This window comes from Triticum dicoccoides, chromosome 3A, assembly GCF_002162155.2.
Source record: "Triticum dicoccoides isolate Atlit2015 ecotype Zavitan chromosome 3A, WEW_v2.0, whole genome shotgun sequence".
In the NCBI taxonomy this organism is placed as follows: domain Eukaryota; kingdom Viridiplantae; phylum Streptophyta; class Magnoliopsida; order Poales; family Poaceae; genus Triticum; species Triticum dicoccoides.
Window position 1 is genome coordinate 80,719,474 of NC_041384.1, and position 3,996 is coordinate 80,723,469.

General features: G+C 42.7%; 1 pseudogene; it reads left to right on the top strand.

The window, feature by feature from the left end:
- The first annotated feature begins 897 nt into the window (after positions 1-897).
- LOC119267279 lies at positions 898-3,099 on the top strand (annotated as a pseudogene).
- The last annotated feature ends 897 nt before the right edge of the window (positions 3,100-3,996 follow it).

A 3,996-nucleotide genomic window follows, 5' to 3' on the forward strand; every position in this document is an offset into this window, starting at 1 on the left:
ATCCATAGTAGGTAGCTATATAATTTTGGCAGTTCACACAACCAAAAAATATATATAATTTGATCCAAATTAGTACAAATATATATTTTGCTATGCAGATTAGTAGAATAAAATAAGATTCGAGAATTAAGCATCTTGGACAATATAATTGCACCGTAAGGCAGTTTATACTTTTTTTTCCTGGCTACACTCGAAGAGAAGACTATACTACATGCCTATATTACTAATTTAATAATTAATTGCTGATTTTATTTAAATCACAATATTTTCCTGCTATTACTCTATGCAGCAACGTAACCACTATTGTGTCTCGCTTTTGAAAATACAATTTGATCGACATCAAACATTGTGTATCCATTTGATTTATATTTTTAAAAACGTTTATTTTTTTTATATTGTGTGAATTCATCTGTTTTACGTTTGAGACGTGCGTTGCACGTGCATGCTTACTAGTGGTAGGAAAAAAATCAAAGATGATAAGAAAAGATGATATAAGGTTGGACGAAAGAGAGGTAAAATGGATATCTTACGTTCTTTTTAAGTAAGTAGAGATTAGCAGGACTGTCCAGCCCCTTAATCAGCCCAAGAAAAAGACCAGTGATGGCAGCCGGTGACTTGCAGGGAAGAACCTCACCGCCGTCGATGGTGGCGAGAGGAACCAAACGCTAGTGCATCTTCCTTCTACTACAGTCTATACAGGAGAGTAGTAAGGCATTCTGGCGTGACTGGAATAAATACTTTCTCGTCTAGGTATACTTGTCAAAGAAATAGATGTATGTATATGTATCCGTCCATTTTTTATCCAATTTCCAGACAAGTATTTTCGTATGGAGAGAGTAGGTTTTAAGGCCCACTAAGCTGGTATTGGGCTCGCGGTGCGTCAGTGGCTCAGTGCAGGCTCTTGTAGCGCTGGCCATCCTCTTCTTCTTCTAGAAAAAAAGGGTTGGATCGGTCGATCGATGCGGCGCGGCGATGGCGACGGCGACGTCAGGCACCACCGCCGGATTCCCCGCGCCGATGAGATCGAAGCTGCCAGGTTCCCCATGACAATCTGTTACAGCGACGACGACGAGGAGATCGATCTGAAGTTGCCGTCGGAGATCGTAGCCCTCCACACGGCGTGCCGCGACCGCATCACCGAGTACGACCCCAAGAAGAGAGCCCGCGTCCTCACCCGCTTCTGCGGCGTCAACCTCGCCGGCTTCGACCTCGACAGAGAGTGTCAGTATCTCCACTACTTACCAATTTACAACCATTTTAGTTTAAATTTCTCCTGAAATGGTTTTCCTGATCTGGGGTGTATATCTCCTGTCCCTGATTTTGCTTTGCTTGCAGCCAAGGTTGGCCTCGGGCCGCTGCTTGAGGATGTAACGCCGCAGCTGTGAGAGTTCCGGGCGGAGACGTCGTACAATGTCGTTTCCGTAAGATAATCGAATCCGATCTGGGTTACCCGGTTAGTGTGTTCGGTACCGTTGTTGCGAGAGATAGCATCGACTACAGATGCGTCTATTTGTTCAGACGCGAGCGAGACGATCCCCAGATCATCAGCTCCAAGGTAGTTCGCCCCTTTGTCTCCTGCCAAACTATTTAGATTGACAGCTGCTTACTTAAGCCTAATTAAGCTTCATAGTAGTTCTTTTGGTTTCTAGTTGCAAATACCATGATTGATTTCACATTGGTACACTTCAATTTCTTGTAGAAATAAATAGTTGTGGATTGATCTGTCGATGTAAGTGCTGTAATAATGGGTGTTATTGCCAAACCTACGCTTGTTTAAATTTTGTCATGGCGTCATGCTGTAAAATATGGCTTCTATACTGGAAATAAAAGAAACTATGTAGGAGTACATAGTTTGTCCATCTGTATACTACTCCCTCAGTCCCATAATATAAGATATGCAAGCCACAAATATCTGGCTGCTGGTAGCAATTTATAGGCACTAAAGCAGTGCGGCAACAGAATTACATAAGTTATCGATGCTCGCCAAGCTATTTATACAGCATATCTTCAAACTGTTTGAATCTGTCTGACTTGTCAAGTGTGCTTTGATTTTCATGTCCAGCTAGCTACATAGTTTGTTCAACTACGTAGGCCTGTTGTGACCTTTTCTATAAATTACTTGCAGGAGGATATGTTAGCATTGACAGGTCCACGTCGAGGATTAGTAGCATTTGATAATATACATTTTGAGTTCAACCTGAAGGTGAAGGGTGATCCTGACGATGAAGACTTTAGCAAAGGCGTAATCGAGTCCCGCACCTTTGACACTGGACCCATAACTATGATGCTACCTAGTTGGCTCAGTACAGTGGAATTAGTATTTGCACCTGTTAAACATCCAGTGGCGGCTAACCTCCAAATCAACATTCTGAACGGTCCACCCTATGCCCCTTTCGTTGGCAAAGTATCTGCTGGGACTAGAAATGCCGAGACCCATATTATTCTATATAATGGTAGAGCAATGAATTGCAGCGGGATATTAGTCGGAGATGATGGCTCCATTCTCTTGAGTCGTAATTTGGTAGTTATCCCTATACCTACATGGGACGATGATGAAAAGTTTTTGGTCCATGTTTGTATTTTTGATAATGATGAGGATGAAGGCACTCATGTTACTCTACAACACCCTGATGAAGTGCATGTGCACTCACGGTTCCTATGAGCTACAAGTGAAGGTTACATGGACTGCCATCCTCACAATACCGAGCGGTGCCAAATATCACCCAATGAGGGGCCTCTCATGGACCGAGTGTTATGGTTCGCTGAATTACAGTGGTTGATAGTGGTGATTGTTGCCCCTGTCTGTGTGATGTGGGAGGACATGGCCCAGTTGCCAGCTAGCAGCCTCTTCCTCTCATCTTACCAAGTTGTAAGAGTTGTGCTCGCTGAATGTTTGGTATTAGAGTTGTGCTTGCTGGATGTTTGGTATTAGTGATAATGGAACCAGGAGGTATATTTAATAGTCATGAGTATCGTTCTTCTTGGAGGAAAATTCCTTTATTTGCTGTAAATTGATGCACATACTAATTTGTTGTTTGCTTCATATGCTAAGATCATTGAAAGGTAACAAAAAGGGGAGGCCATCAAAAGTCTCAAGTCATAGTATTATTATACTTGACTATAAGGAGGCTAATAAAAAGTCTCAAGTCATATTGTACTCAGTTATAGCAAAGAGGTATAATTAAGCATAATGAGTGAAGATTCATTCCGTCATATATCTGGCAACGCTAACCTCGGCACCACTTCTTCTTTTCGAAGAACTTGCTGAAGACGCCCACTTCACTTTTTCAGGTTTGATATGGACAGTTCTCTTCACAACTGCGGGCTTCATCATCAGATCAGTTACCTTAATCCTGCGCCAAGGTTTGTTTTGCGCCACGGAACCTGAAATGACATCCCACTGGTTGAACAGCTCACTGTGCTCCTTGGGTACCGGACTATCCAGTTCTTCGCCAATGTTGTTGGTCACCCATCTCCTCCAGAGCGCGAAGCAGATTGCTTCGGAAATCATTAGAGTCGGGAAGGATAGTGGGCCGGATTTCAGAACCTGAACTCCCTCCTCACTGCGGTATAGCTCTCCAAGTTTTTCCTAGCTGGCGATGCAGTGGGTAAAAGCTGGTTTACCCCCGTTTATGTCAAAAGTTTTCTCAGAAAGAATGAAGTAGTGGCATCGGTATTAACCTTTAAGATTTTAAAAAAAAACTCACACACAACTTTGCACTTAAATTGCACCTTTTGTAATATGCAAGGAGTAAACATATAATAGTGCAATTTTCAAAATCTAGTATAATTTGCACACATATTGTGTAGTACTTACGTGTATACATTTACACTCACCCAACATCAAGAAAATACCCGTAAAGAACAAAAACAGAAACCGCCTAAAAACAGGAGAACTTCAAGTCCAATAAGAAAATCGACTAACTCCAGACAGGAGTGGCGCGGGCAGTGGCGTGGTGGCAGGAGGCTGCACCAGAGGGGCTAAGCCGATTGATT